This window comes from Mytilus galloprovincialis, chromosome 13, assembly GCF_965363235.1.
Source record: "Mytilus galloprovincialis chromosome 13, xbMytGall1.hap1.1, whole genome shotgun sequence".
In the NCBI taxonomy this organism is placed as follows: Eukaryota; Metazoa; Mollusca; class Bivalvia; order Mytilida; family Mytilidae; genus Mytilus; species Mytilus galloprovincialis.
The window spans coordinates 19,603,142-19,619,654 of NC_134850.1; positions in this window are offsets into that span (position 1 = coordinate 19,603,142).

A 16,513-nucleotide genomic window follows, 5' to 3' on the forward strand; every position below is an offset into this window, starting at 1 on the left:
TTATATGTTTTAACTCACTTCCGTCAAATTGAATAACAAATTTCGATTTCATATTATGATAAATTAGTCATCAGATTCACCAGAGCGATATGAACTTTCTATGGGAGTATTATATAACGTGATAATTTTGAAAACAGCATATCTGGAACATTGTACTGAAACGCATGTAATGCACTTATAGCGTTCTATTTGATTATAGTTATTTAAAGTACAGTTGCCTGTTTTACTTGGGGCATGGACAGTGGTTAAGAAACATGAGGGTTTGGGCAACAGTCAGAGGGCTGGGAACCGGTGAAAGAAAGAGAAAGTGAAAATAGGGATAAAATTGGATTTATTTTTACCGATTTTCATCTGGGAGTATGGGGAAGGAAAGTTGGATGAGATGGGATGGAATAGGGATTAGTGGGAACTTGGAAGGGAGGTTGTAGTGAGAGTAGACATGGAAATTAGGTAATCCGGTCTATTCCATATATTTTAGTGTATGAAGATATAACTACATATATACTAACATTATTGAACCAACTTTTTTTTCAATATGCAGGTTTCTATTGTCTACTTTATTCTGTGGAAGCGTGGAAAGCTTTTAGTGATAGTAGACCTTTTGCATTTATTTGCTTTCATCTACGTTCTTTGGTCTCTGGTTTTATTAGCAATTATACTATGTCTCGGGGTCTTTATTTTCATATCAATATTTTCATGTTGTGTTTATCAAATGCAAAAATATATCTGGCTCCTTGTGCATTGTAAATATGAGAAAGGCCACTAGATCTAACATTTTGTCGATTTTATCTTTTGTGTAAACAAAAATGCCGCAGCCTTTTGTTATTCATTTAAGAAAACGAAATGTTCAGTCAAAAACTTTAAAGTTGCAAAAGATAAATATCTGTGAACATCAAGTATAACATGAAAAGTATAAAAGGCAATTGTAAAATACTGTATATGTCTATAACAATATGATAAACATGGTAAACTTGCAGCTGCAATTTTAATTTCAATTTTCGAAAATCCAATTTCACTGGTATGAAGTATTTCGACTATAGTTGCAATTAAGTAAGTGATGTGAACAATAAACTCATCATAGATTCCAGGATAGAAATTGTATATCTACTCCAGACGCACAAAAGACTCATCAGTCGAATAAAAAAATGTAAAAAGTCAAATAAAGTACGAAGTTGAATAGAGTTGAGGATAAAAAATTCCAAGAACGTTTTGCCAAATACAGCTAAGGTAATCTATTCCTGAGGTAGACACGCCTTAGTATTTCAAAAATTCAAAGTTTTATTAACAGTTAATTTATAATTATGAACATATATATCAATGATAATGCAAGTCAACACATAAGTGTTGCATTATTCTGTATAAATAAAGTAAGAACAATCTTAATTAAGTTTTCATGTTTCAAATTATAACTTTGAGGCTAAAAGGACAAACAAAGATCATACAACGCTTAATTGATTTAATAATCAATGTGCATTCATAACTTGTTTTGACCTGAATAAACTAGCATGAAATAAAATTAAATAATAGAAATACCTCTGTTTATAACAATATTATAAACGAACAGCAGGAATTTTAATTTCTCTTAACCCAATTCACCGGATAGGAAATATGTTTAATGTTGTTTTATTGAATTATGATTTGTAGACCTTTTATTGATTGACTCTATATAAATCCAGTAAGAATATTCATGTTTTCAAATAAAGCATTTGAAGTGGAATAAGCAGCCTAAAGTCAAACAGCACTAAAGCTGAATGCATCTATATCTTGTTTTGACCTGAACATTCTAGTGGCAAATGAAATTATGAAATAATATATGTTTGTATAACAATATGATAAAAAGAACAGCAGAAATTTTATTTCAATTCTCAAAAATCCAATTACACCGAATAGGATTATTTTCAACATTGTTGCAATTGAGTAATATAAGTTTAAACATTTATTGCTTTACGTCATATAAATCCAGTAAGAATATCAAATCACAAATACTCATATTTTCAAACTATGTATTTGAAGTTGAAAGGACAGTTTAAATTCAAACAGCACTAAAGCTGAATGCATCTATATCCTGTTTTGACCTGAACAGACTAGTAGCAAATGAAATTATGAAATAATATATGTTCGTGTAAAAATATGATAAAACGAATAGTAGGAATTTCAATTTCAACTCTCAAAAATCGAATTTTACCGGATAGTAAATTGAGTTATATAAGTTTGAACATTTTATTGCATTACTCTATATAAATCTAGCAACACAAATCAAATCACAAGTTTTCATATTTTGTATTATGACGGTGTGGTTGAAAGGTCAACCAAATTTCAAACAACGTTATATTTGCTATCAACTGTTCTATTTAGATTATATATGTTTAATTGTTAGCTGTAGACGATTATACAACATGATCAATTTCCGACAAAATGTTTTCTTGGGAATCGGAAGTCATTTATTAGTGTGAAATCAATTAATTTGAAGGGATATCTCAGCATGGACGAGATAGTATTTGTTTTTATGTACTAAGCAACGTCAATTGACCCACATATACTGAAACCGAGTGGCTCGAATTAAATTGCACTTTCGTTGATATTTGAAGAGATAAAAACATTTTGGGACGGATATTGATGATAAAATCCAGACATCATGATGTTACAGCCACCATGACAGAGATGTTAATAGTTGCTCCCATACTGTTAAATATGTTTGTCTCTGAAGATGGATTGTCTTTCTGCTTTTTAATTAAGGGAAAATGAAACCAGACAAAAAAGTAACACGTGCGTAATGAGTATATGAATATAATACGATGGCATAGTTCTAGTAGATACGGTATCAAGCTGATGTACTGAAATACATACTTGTTATTATGAATCACAGCTAATGACTAAATGAAAGGTAATCCATGTTCTACATGGTCTACAAAGGTTAAAAACAAATGTGTGTACCCACACCTTGTATTCAATATCTGGTTTTGTATATCTTTCCGAAAAAAACTCATGATTTATCTTACCGTCTATACATTTCTAGGAATATAATTGATAAAAAAACAACCGCATCGATACCGTGTATATTCCATATTAGGTTAGTAGGCGGGGCTTATTTTAATACAAGGTTAAAAGTTGTGTTAGGTCCCTTTATAAAATCAAGACGGTACTGAGAAAATTCTTCAAGGTTTCAGCAGACAAAGAAATGGATGCTTAAAATTGAATTAAATTCATAAAACACATATAAACCTAACAAGTTGTTATTGTTGGCATTTGTTTTTGCGTGACCAATGAATGTAGTTTCTTAATGCTAATAATATTGAAACTTGCTCCATTTGAAAGGTTACTAGTCTAGATACCATATGTTAAGATAATCAGTAAGATAAATTCGTTTAATAGTGTGCCAGTGACGTATAATACGGTACATATGTGGTCAGTTAATTCCATATGGAAATCCGAGCACCCATCATATTACCCAAGCCATGTTATTACTACCCCGGTAATAAATCTGACATAATTACTTCATTCTTGTCATTCAGTTTGTCCTTTTTTAAATGTTTAACTTTAAATATTGCCTATTTATAGACTCCGAAATGTCCATATTTTCTTACATATGCAGATAGCTTTTGTGCAATGTCAAAAACAAAAAGATTATTACAGTTCATATTAGTCAAAAATGTATTGACAAACAGATTTTAAAAGTGTTCAGATGATAATTACCAGTTTTTGAAAAACCTTTATTTTTTCTTTGTTCTTTTCTTTTTGTGGTGCAAAAATAAAGTTAAGTTTTCTGTTTTGTACATCTTGTCTGACTTAACATGCATAATATTACTCCAAATTTGATATTCATATTCATGTCGTCTGATTTATATGCTGTTTCCGAAACGAATAATGAAATACTCAATTAATATGTAAAAGTTCAGAAACACGACATTTGTATCCCATACTTGACATTTTGTATGTATGCAGTTTAAATGCATTTATATAATCATTAATCAGCAGAGTGAATAGTATCAAATGCACAAATTGACATCAAAGTGTAAAATGCATACATAGATCTTTACTGACTTGCTATGTATTCACATTTAGTTGAAGACAAATCATTCTCTTTTATCTTGTGAATGTCAAGTACAATATTCTGGTTTAAGAACTGGAAAAATATTCCTTTTCTTAAGTGTGGCGTTACTTTTAAATAATACGACTAACGTCATTCTTTGATACGATGTAAGGTACCTCAAAAAGGGGCGATATCAAGAAGCGTTAAAAAATATTGAAACAGTCTAATTATATTAACAACGTCTGACCATTTTAAAATGCACAAGCATCAGATAAATTAATAAAATGATATTCTAAGTACATAGTTTTAAGCGGTAAATTATTCACAAATTGATCATGCATTTCTGTAATTTCCATAAAGCATTCTATGTATTACAATAATGCATTAGATACAGAAATACACTTTTGTATTCAGTAATTTTAACGCCTGGTTGTCATTTCAGCTTTGATATCATCAAATTATAATGATCAAAATTTTGACAGGAAACATTAACAACTCAAATTCTCACTGTATAAGATACCTTCTGTCAATTTACTCTCCTCCGACATCAGTTGCTGCTTCCCGTAGACAGCAGCCGATCGACTGAAAAATGAAGACTTGTATTCAATTAGCAATACAATATGTCAAGCTTCTTATTACCTGGAGTCAAAAATACTTTAAAAGAATTTAAAAGAGATTATAACCGTCTGCCATATTAAAGTCCATTTACCTAGCTTTAAAACCAGGTTCAATCCACCATTTTCTACATAAGGAAATACCTGTACCAAGTTGGGATTATGACAGTTGTTATCCATTCGTTTGATTTATTTGAGCTTTTCATTTTGCCATTTGATCAGGGACTTTCCGTTTTTAAATTTTCCTCGGAGTTTATGTATGGTTTTACTTATTTATTAAATGTAGCTATGAATCAAAACATTTCTAACTCCTTTACTCCACACAAAGAAACAACAAGTTCCTGACTTCGTCCAAGTGATTAAAAATAATGTGTTTGCCACAAATATGTTTAATTTGTTTCTATGACACGAAAGTTATTTGTTGATTGAATTTGAATTAACAGAGGGAGGAAAACAAATCAGCATATCAAATAAGTCAATTTGAAATACTATATCTACAACATCTGGAAGTATTAAAACAAAACCAACGTCCAGCTATGTAATGAGATATATAAATGAAATCATGTTCTTATGTTACATTGAATGTGATGATAGTATGTACGTCCCGAACTTCTATAAATTCTATATAGAATTCATACCATTTAATATGTGAATTCGTTTCCATAATGAATTATATACAGAAATAAAAAATTGTATATATGTACTGTTAATTCGTGGTAGCCGTTACGGTTTTTAGATAATCAATGAAATCATGCATATTTATTCAATATAGTTACCAAATGCACACTGCATGAAATAAATACTGCATTTTTCATCACTTGGTGCAATTTCGAGATTAAAACTTGAAATTCTATCTACAACAATGCACAACATCTGAAAATAAAAATAACAAAAAAGAAACAGAAAACATGTAGTTATGTAATGATATAAACTAATGAAATTATCTTCCTCAGTTACATTAATATTACAAGCGGACATTATTTACCTTCCGAACTACTTTAATTTCCATTAAAAATTCATATCATTTTGCCCATTTTGTTCATAATGCATTATATTCAGAGAGAAATCTTTGTTTTTTATGTTCTTTTAATGTGCAGTAGCCTTAACAGTTATGCAAATATCAAATAATTATGCATATTTGATTAAGATTGTCACAAAATGTGCACTGAATAAAATAGAGTCTATATATTCAAACAACCACAAAAATAGTTACTATATTTCCACTTCAGTAACAAAACATCCATACTACTACAAAAAGACAAAGATGTCTACATACAGTCTTTAATATAATATTGCAAGCTCTGTATGATCCTGAGCTTGTTTAGCCAAACATTCGGTAGAAAAACTGGCAAACCTACTCCATAAGGATAGAAAGATCTTCAAACAACTCCTAATTTGAGGAAATGACCTCAGATAACAATTTGCAATCATTTCTGTGTTTGGGCAATAATATTATTAGGTAAATAGAAACTGTTACATTAAAATCATTATACAAAATACTAAACATTTATTTCCCGTATCTGAGGAAGATATGAAGATTTGTTTATCCAAGAATATTCATATTCACGAGGACTCTGCCCCAGGGAAATATGATTTTTCGAGGATAAGCAAATCTTTCTATCTCCCGAAGCCAAGGGAAATGAATGTTTTATTCCACTGCCTATGCTTTGTTAATTACTAAGTACCTGAACATAAAGCCAACAGTAGTATACCGCTGTTCAAAATTCATACATCGATAGAGAAAAAAACAACCCAGGTTACAAACGTAAACTGAGGGAAACATATCAAATAAAAGAGAACTACGACACAACAAAGACACATCAGCGAAATGTAACATAAAACATTCATTTACATACATTGTTCAAAAGCGCTTGTTTTCATAAAAATAATACGACACAATTTAAAAGATCTTAAAACATTGATAAACTGCACATCAAAAGATAGTTATGTCGCATTAATTTTGTTTTGATTTGACATCTAAGATAATTTTAAACACAATAGTGACTTTACAATGTACTATCGCAAATGTTTTTAAAATCATTCAAAACGCTACTTAAATTAACCGCGCGTAACGTCACAAAAGGGAGTCCCGAAGTTCGAAGGGTAGTATGGTACTCAGAAGGGAGTATGAAGTTTTGTTCGATGTCACGTAGAATTGTCTCAACCAATAAAAAACTGATTAAATTGTTACATTTAACATACAGTGGAATAAAATTTATTGTCGCAACCCCTTTTTCTTGTGTAATTAGTTAGTAGGTTATGTGTGTGTTATATTACCCAAATAAAAAAATCCTGGGCTTGAGCCATCTGTCTGGTAGATGCTCAATGTAGGGCGTCTGATGTGTATATTAACTGGGTAATTACTGTCAAATATACAATGGGATATACCGGAATTCCGTAATATGACGTAGTAGTCTTTCGAAAGTACATAGATAATTGTTTATCTAAGCCAATGTAGTTCCGAGTAAACAGATTTACCCTATTCAATACAATTTTGATAGACAGGACAAAACTTACACTTGTGTAGACGGAAACTGCAAAACCCTCCCTAGTCAAAAGTAAAAATGATCAACATTTCGAGATTAACAACAGAGATTTTTGTCATGAATTCCGTTCTAGTTCATAGTTTTGGAGACTGACAGTTACCTCGGAGATCAACACAAGCTCTTAAAAGAGGGACGAAAGATACCAGAGGTACATTCAAACTCATAAATCAACTGGCAACCCCATGGCTAAGAAAGAAAACAATAAACAGAAAAAAGTATAGTACACAAGACACAATCATGACAATATAGAAAACTAATAGTTTAGCAACACAAACCAAATATATTCTTTTTTTTTAAACGTATCTTTCAAATTTTCCTGATTTTGACTATGGCTTTGTCAGATCGTATTTACACGTGCTTTTTATCTGCTCATTAATATGGTACTTTCTGATATATATTTTTTTAAATAATTAGCATTAACATTTATGTGAAAGAATGTATTGAACAAAAATAACACTTTTCTGAAACTGATACGTGTAAGTCTAAATGTATGATTAACGAGAGGTCATCTTGAAAAAAAGGACATAAAACACAAAAAAACCAAACAAATATATTCGACTCGTGATTAAATTATTGTCATCTTAATCAACTATCTAGTTAAATAACGTAGCATGTTTATGTTTCTCGTTATTTTTATTTAATGTCTCCATTATTATTTTTTTTTAAGTTTTCAATTTAAAATATGGCTTGTTAATGGAGTCCTAAATCGCTTACGCAAATAAAATTGTAAAAAAAAACACGCGGGATTGTTTTTGTCCAATGTCAATAACAAAATGTAATTACATGTGTTTCCTATTAGACTAATAGTTTATTGACAAGTAGGTTTAAACACTGTGATCAGATTATGATAGCCAGGTTTTTAAGAACGTTTAAATTGTGTTTTTTTAACTGATGCTAAGTAATAAAAATTAACTTTGAAAGAATCAGAAAGAATGGCATTGCTTTTATTGTTTTAAAATGAATAAATACAGATAATAAAGAGAATAAATCTGTTGTCGCATTTAATTTTTTTCTGTAATTATAGGAAAGCTTATTGAAAAATAACTCAATTAAACACAGCATTTATCTTAACTATTCAACCAGACATCACTAGCATAAAAATGTCATATTGATTTTGAAAATCATAAAACCAAGTTTTTTTAATCAATTTATTTGAAAAAAAGTAAAATCACAAAAATACTGAACTTAGAGGAAAATCTATTCGGAAAGTCCATAATCAGATGGCAAAATCAAACAACAAAACGCATCAAATACGAATGGACAAGAACTGTCATATTTCCGACTTGGCACAGGCATCCTCAAATGTAAAAAAATGGTGGATTAAACCTGGTTTTATAGCGCCAACCCTCTCACTTTGATGACAGTCCTATCAAACTCCGCCGTATCTACATTGATGCGCCAACCAAACAGACACAATAAATAAAATAGTCAAAACATGGGTACATCAGTCATTATCGTATAACAATTTCAAAAGGAACAATTTAACAGCACACACAAACATCTATCTACAAATACATTGAAGATTGTGTAAAGAAAAGTTTATAAGTAAACGTGTATAATTTAGCAAACAGTATTAACAATATCATAAAGGACAACTTCCTACCCTTCCGGAGCACCTGAGATCACCCATAGTTTTTTTGGTGGGGTTTGTGTTGCTTATTCTTTGGTTTTCTATGTTGTGTCATATGTACTATTGTTTGTCTGATTGTCTTTTTTCATTTTTAGCCATGGTGTTGTCAGTTTATTTTCGATTTATGAGGTTGACTGTCCCTCTGGTATCTTTCGTCCCTCTTTTTTAAGATGGATGAATCGAAATTGCAAACTAGATCGATTTTCACTCTTACTCTTACCAAAATCAATTGTTATATGCAATGCTTAGGAATATGAGTATATCGTAATATTGATGAGACATTTTAGTGGACGGTAATAGGCAATATTATGTCAATAAACGACATAACCGATACGCAGAACTACTACACTCGAGTGTTTTGTGACGATACTATAGTTTTATTAATACTATTGATATATAACGCTGACTTAGTATTTTCTTCTAGATTAGACAATAGGTATGCTGTTGTATTATTATCAACTTCTTAGTTTTTTGTGTATTATTTGGAGTTTAGTATGGCGTTCAGTATCACTGAACTAGTATATATATTTATTTAGGGGCCAGCTGAAGGCCGCATCCGGGTGTGGGAATTGCTCGCTGCATTGAAGACCTATTGGTGACCTTTTGCTGTTGTTTGTTATATGGTTGGGTTGTTGTCTCTTTGACACATTCCCCATTTCTATTCTCAATTTTAATCTTATTTCAACTACTACAAAAAGACTAAAATGTCTACATACAGTCTGTAATACAACATTTCAAGCTCTGTATCATCCCGAGTTTGTTTGGCCGACCTTCGGTAGAGATACTGGCAAACCTAGTCCATTAGAAAAGAATGATCCTCAAATAAATCAATATGGAAAAAATCTTGCAGCAACTCCAACTCCTTGTAGGATTAAATGACCTCAGATAACAATTTTAATCCATTCTGTGTTTTGGGCAATAATATTTATAAGTAAACAGAAACCGTTACATTAAATTACTCATTCAAAATACTGCTTATTGTCTCTATCCCTTTTTCTTGTGTAATGCTTTTAAATGGTTGTATATGTCTAATATTACCCGGATATAACAATTCAAGGTTTGAGTCACCTATCTGGTAGACCATCAATATGGTGTGTCCTATCTGTATATTAGTTTAAACATATTTATTTATAGTGGATTGGGAAACAAGTTTTGTAACTTATATTAATCCCTTTCCACTTTGCGGGTGCGAGTGTTGCCTTGTAGCGGCATAAGCCTACTCTTTTTCGAAATCTACAAGGGTGTCTTTAACGTGCAAGAAATATGGCTCTCTCTTAACACGGGTCAGCCATTTATCGTCCCCTTCCGACGGACTATCATCATTTACTCAAGACCATACTCGCAGATGGTGTCAAGGGAGAGCCGAAAATTGAGTTCCTGAAATTTTCATCCAAAACGGGAATCGAACCAGGAAATTTTGTGTTAATAGTCCGATGCACTAACCACTACACAACGGCTATCTGTATATTAACTAGGTAATGACTGTCAAATATACAATGGGAAATCCCGTAATTCCGTAATATGACGTAGTAGTCTTCCGAATTTAGATAGATAATAAATCTTAGTGTATGTAGTAGAGTAAACTGTTGTAATACCATATTCACTAACCTTGTTATGAACAACAAGGGCTCACACGTATGTAGAAGGAAACTGCTAAACTTTCTCAAATCAAAAGTAAAAATGATCAGCCTTACAAAATTAATAACAGAAAGATTTGTGTCATGAATTCCGTTATACTTCCGTTCTACATGTAGTTCACTCTGTTGGAGAGTGGCCATTGTTGAGAAATTGATAATAACCTGGGAGATTAAAATAGGCTCTTAAGACATGTAAGATATCTTTTAGTTTTTCTTTCTTTCTTTTGGCTATGGCTTTGTCAGAGTGTCTTTACCATATTTACCGAGTCTTTTTTATGTAGCCGATAATATGGTACTTTCTAATATATTTTTTTAAAGTAAGTGCCAATGACCATCTACATTTATGTGAAATAATGTATTGAACAAAAATAATATTTTTCTCAAAGTTATGTGTCTAAGTATATATGCATGAATAATTTTAAGAGAATAAAACAAAAATGAGTCGTTTTGAAAAAAAGGACATAAAACAATGAGAAAACAAATACGTTTAATCGACTCGTAATTAAATTACTTTCCTCTTAATTAACTATCTTGTCTGAATTAATAACATATCATGTTTATGTGTCTCGTTATTTTTATTTAGTTTCTCTATTAATTTTTTTAAGTTCTCAATTTAAAATATGTCTTATTTATGGATTGCTAAATGGCTTACGCCAATAAATTGTAAAAAAGCATGCCGGATAGTTTTCATCTTATGTCAATAACAAAATATAGTTACATGTGTTTCCTATTAGTCTTATAGTTTATGGACAAGTAGGTTTAAACAGTGTGATCAGATGATGATAGCCAGGTTTTTAGAACCTTTAAATTGTGTTTTTTAAATGATGCTACGTAATTAAAATTTACTTTGATAGAATCAGAAAGAATGAAATTGCTTTAATAGTTTTAAATTTATTAATTACAGATTATGAAGAGAAAAAATGTGTTTTTACTATAATTATAGGAAAACTTATAAAAAAATAACTCAATTAAACAGATCATTTGTCTCAATTATTCGACCAGACGTAACTAGCATAAAACATGTCATATTCTTTTGAAAATGATAAAACCATTTTTTATATATATTTATAAGTAGTTTGTATCACAAAAAGTTTATGAGTAAACGTGTATAATTTAACAAATAGTGTTAAAGATGTACTAAGGTGAGGTTTTTGAATAAGTGTCAAATGTTTGGACTCCTTGGTATTTTCACATACGATACAAGGTAAAATAGTTTGCCCCATAACACCTATGCATATTTGAACATAAGACTTAATAGCTCATTTGTAAAAAAAAATAAGCAGATTCTTGATTTGTTTCTTTTGATTTGAAACCCAAATAATACCAATCAAATATAAGGTAAAAGTCCGAGTCAGACTTTTCCCGCCATATTTTATAAATCTAATATCTCGAAAAGGAGCTCTATGACCTATCAATATCGTTAGCTTAGTTTGATCCTTAACTAATAATCTTCCAGCTTAAAGTATCAATTTTGAATTCTTGCTTTATTTAATTTTACATTAGATCATCTAAGTACATCCTTCATAATACCATAAATAACAACTTCAACATGGATGAATGGAAATTGAAAGTAGATCGACTTTCACTACATACTCTTACCAAAATCAATTGTTATATGCAATGCTTTTGAATCGAGGCATATCTTACTATGGATGGGACATTTTAGTGGATGATAATAGGCAATGATAGGTCTTTTAATCGACATAACCGATACGCAGAACTGCTAAACTCGAGTGTATGGTGACGATACTATAGTTTTAGCAATACTATTTATATAAAACACTGACTTAGTATCTTCTTCTGGCTTAGACAATAGTTATGCTGTTGCAAGAAAACAAGCACCTGAAAAACGATACGTGTTGTGAAAAAGAAATTAATGATAATTTTCAACAAGCATTTAATAGTAAGAAAACTACACAAATCTTTGCAATCATTTTCATCATTATAAAACGATTTAATTCAAAATGTTTACAAGATGGATAATTAAGCGTTTATAGTATTTATTGGTTATCAGATATCCATATACAATCAATCACCAAAAGCCGGTGCTCAGCCAAAAGAAGACCCTATAATAAAGCCATCAATGAGTAAGAAATGGTCACCTCTGACAATATTGTAATATCGCTGAATGTTCTTAAGGGATATAACTTAACGTGTCGGTCTATAACACTGTGGAGGTGTTCTAATATGAAATGTTTATTGTAATGTTATCGTCATAAATTCGCTTGTTGTTTTAACGTTGGGTATTGAAAATCTTCCATTCTGTCCGTCTAAATATAAATGTATTATGATGGAATTATACATACACGTGAACCTATACACTAAACATAGGTATAGTAATAAATCATTGAACCAACATCTGTACTTCATTGTTTTGTATCTATGGCATACTGATCTGCTCAATGAAAAAGTTAAAAAACAAAAGTATAAATATGAATGCCAGATCATGATTGCATGACTTCTTGTTTCTTTCATAATTCCAAACATTTCATGAATTAGAAAGTCTAGCATACTGACAATTTACTATTCTCAGTACTATTTCTTTAACGTTATATTAAGAAAAATGTCCAGCTCTTAACCAATGTGAGATGTCTTCGTTAGAAAACTTTTTTTTCTTTGATAAGGTGTCAGTCTCCATTTCGTAGGATTGTTGAGAAGATGGCTGGCATTAACTAACAATAACCGATAACTATTGTAGTGCGGAATGGTTTCATTTGAAATGTATAAGTGTATGCTATCGCATGCTTATGTATGTTTTTAGAATTGTGTCCCATAAATATGTGAATTTTTTTCTTTTATAAAACAAAACAAAAATTATCTTTTCGACTTTTTCGCTAAACATGGTATAATTCATTAAAGTTATATTAATCAAAAGAAGGCAAAAATACACAATGATTTCAAGATAAATAATCTTTCTTTAATATGGTTCTTTAGTAACTGTTTTATTCTAATTGTTGACATCATGACTTTGATTTTATCATACATATGATCAGTGTTAAACGAAACGCATGTCTGGCGTATAAAATTATAAGCCTGTGACCTTTGATAACAATTCACACTACTGGGTCGATGCCACTGCTGTAGGACGTTTCGTCCCCGAGGGTATCACCAACCCATAAGTCAGCACTTCGGTGTTTACATGAATATCAATTATATGGTCATTTTTTTTTTTTTATAAAATGACTTTTTGCAAAATTATTAATTATTTGAAATACTAAGGATTTTCTTATCCCAGACAAAGGATGCCTTGGCCGTCTTTGGCAAAAAAAATTGGAATTTTTGGTTCTCAATGCTCCACAACTTTGTACTGGTTTTAGAATTTCTTACTGTTTTGATGAGTGTCACCTATGAGCTTTATGTAGATAAAACGTGCGACAGGCGTATCAAAATATACCCCCGATACCTTTGATAACTATCACAATATTACGTTACCTTTTTTATTATTTCATATAAGTAATGCACTATTCATAAACTATAATTCCAGTTCTTAATCAAACCGGCTCTAGACAATTTTGACAAAACGATAAAAATTTGCATATCTACGTCAAATCATATTCATAAAGGTCATCCTGTAGTTTTTCTTTTACAGTAAAAAGATTTTATCTTCAATTTTATTTACTTCAAACAACATATATGTTCAAATTAATGGGTGAAAATATCATTGTCAGATACTTGTTATATATTGTCTACTTTCCCTAGAGCATTTACTAGATTTATGGTCAGTAATTGCAGAAATGCATTGACAACTTTAGTTAACATCATAGACACAAGTGTCTGTCTTTCTAATGAGCAGCTTAAACGTCTAATTTGTGTACAAAAAAGTGGGTCAAAAACGAATCAGAAAAATAAGGTGTCGCAAATTTTCTTCAGTAACATAGGTGTAATATCATTTCTTTTTGTCACGAAAAAGTATGTTCAACTTGGTATTGGTTTTGGTAAGACTGTACGATGATCAATAGTCTTTAAGGTTCAATGGTATCTTGGTGTCTGGTAGAGAGTTAATTAGAGAATAGAAAACTAATAATTGAAACACAGTGAACTTAAACAAAAGCAACACAAACACTCTTAAATAAACAATACATGTAGGTGTACTGGAATTACTACTTCAGTAGTATCAGTCATCTTTTGGTTAATGTCCAGTCTATATAACTAAGTTATCTCTTTCGTCCTAAAGTTTTCATCAGTAATAGTCCCTAACTAGAATATTCCAGATGTAAAAAAGTAAATAAGTACTGCTTCAGATATCTGTGGTATCTTTAAGGCTATCAATATTAGAAAACTGTGAATTTTCAAATGATAGACAATATTTATAAAGCTGAGGGTAAATAGTTATCAAGGGTACCAGGATTATAATTTAGTACGCCAGACGCGCTTTCCGTCGACATAAGACTCACCAATGACGGTCATATCAAAATAGTTATAAAAGCCAAACAAGTACAACGTTGAAGAGCATTGTATAGATATATAATAATGATTGAACAATATCTATATAAATGATAGATACTTTTCATTTGTTTGAGAACCCGTTTTATGGAGTTTACTAATATGATTAAGTAGAAGGAACCAGTCGTCGATAACAGAACACACCTATTCCGAAATTCTCATTGATATTTTAACTGTTTTCAATAGTTGGAAAATTTCCTTGCTAGTTTAACATGCCAATATTTTTGTTTTTCCTCGGATAGTATTTTGATTATTCAATTCCATAATAACAAATTTCGATTTCATATTTTGATGAATTAGTCATCAGATTCACCAAAGCGATATGAACTTTCTATGGGAGTATTATTTAACGCAATGATTTCGAAAACAGCATATCTGGAACATTGCACTGAAACGCATGTTATGCACTTATAACATTTGATGTGATTGTAGTTATATAAGTACAGTTGACCTCATTTTGAGGGGATGGACAGCGATTAAGGAGCAGCAGCATGACAAAAAAAAACAGAAAACAGAAAAAAAGAACAAGCCCTTAGTTGTATACATGCAGTTATATTTGATTTTTCATTCTGTAAGCAAATTACAAAATTACAAAAAAAATGGAAATTTAAATGGCATTCACTTATTATTAAAATGGTAATTTAACAATCTAACGTTGTTCGAACTTTGATTGTCCTTTCCATCACACATTCATAATTTAAAAATATGAAAACTGGATTTGATTTGTTTTGTTTGATTGATACAGAGTAATGCAATAAAATATTCAAACTTATATAACACAGTTGCACCAATGTTAAAAATATTTCCTATCTGGTGAAATTGGATTTTTAAGAATTAAAATTGAAATTCCTACTGTTCATTTATTTTCTTGTTACACAAACACGCATTATTTCATAATTTCATTTGCCACTAGTCTGTTCAGGTCAAAAAAAGATATGGAAGCATTCAGTAAAGTGCTGTCTGAACATAGGCTGCTCTTTCGACGTCAAATACATAATTGGAAAACAAGAAAAACTTCATACTATTAAAAATGTTTTCTCTAAGGATGGATTGACATGTTTCTGTGTTATTTATAATTTTAATGGACAACATGTATGATTTAATGCATAGTATGTGTTTCTATGTGCATTTGATTAAGAAGGCAATTTATTATGCATGTGTATTTTATTTCTCTAAGTACTGTTATACAAAGTAAATGACAACACGTTCTATTGCCGTCCAGTGATTATCTGTTGTTTTAATAATGCACAGAGAAACATTTATTATGACATTAGGCTTACTCAAGATAATAACGAGCTACATTTGTTTGCACCTGTCTTAAGTCAGGAATCTGATGTTCAGGGGTTGTCTGATGATATAGTTCATTAATGTTTCTCGCTTCTCATTTTAAATATTGATTAGACCGTTGGTTTTTTCGTTTGAATGGTTTTACAGTAGTCATTTTTGGGGCCCTTTATAGCTTACTGTGGTGTGAACCAAGGCTCAATGTTGAAGACAGTACTTGCACCTATAATGGAATACTTTTGCAAATTATGACTTGGGTGGAGAGTTGTTTCATTGGCACTCATGCGACATCTTCGTATATCTAATAACTATTACCATAAGAATTATCA